This window comes from Myotis davidii, unplaced genomic scaffold (assembly GCF_000327345.1).
Source record: "Myotis davidii unplaced genomic scaffold, ASM32734v1 scaffold431, whole genome shotgun sequence".
In the NCBI taxonomy this organism is placed as follows: Eukaryota; Metazoa; Chordata; class Mammalia; order Chiroptera; family Vespertilionidae; genus Myotis; species Myotis davidii.
The window spans coordinates 121,885-122,321 of NW_006282878.1; positions in this window are offsets into that span (position 1 = coordinate 121,885).

Sequence of the window (437 nt, forward strand, 5' to 3'; positions counted from 1 at the left end):
AACACAGTTTTTATTTTTGTCATTTAATTTTGAATGTGTTGATTTTTTAGTTTGTTTGACAGCGACAGCTGACATTCACTGTTATGTCGTACGGGTTTCAGGCGTACGGCCTCGTGGCCAGACGATCGTAAAATTGACGGAGGGGGTGGCATCCTTGATGTTAGCGAGACGTGGTGGCTGCTGGCCCCTTTGAGGAGGGGGATGGTGGGGACAGCATACGGGCTGCTGTGTGTGTGCCTGGCCGGCCGGTGTGGCTCAGTGGTTGAGCGTCGACCTATGAACCAGGAGGTCACGGTTCGATTCCCCATCAGGGCACAGGCCCGGGGTTGTGGGCTCGATCCCCAGTGGGGGGCCTGCAGGAGGCAGCTGATCTGTGATTCTCTCTCATCATAGATGTTTCTCTCTCTCGCTCTCTTTCTCTCCCTCTCCCTTCCTCT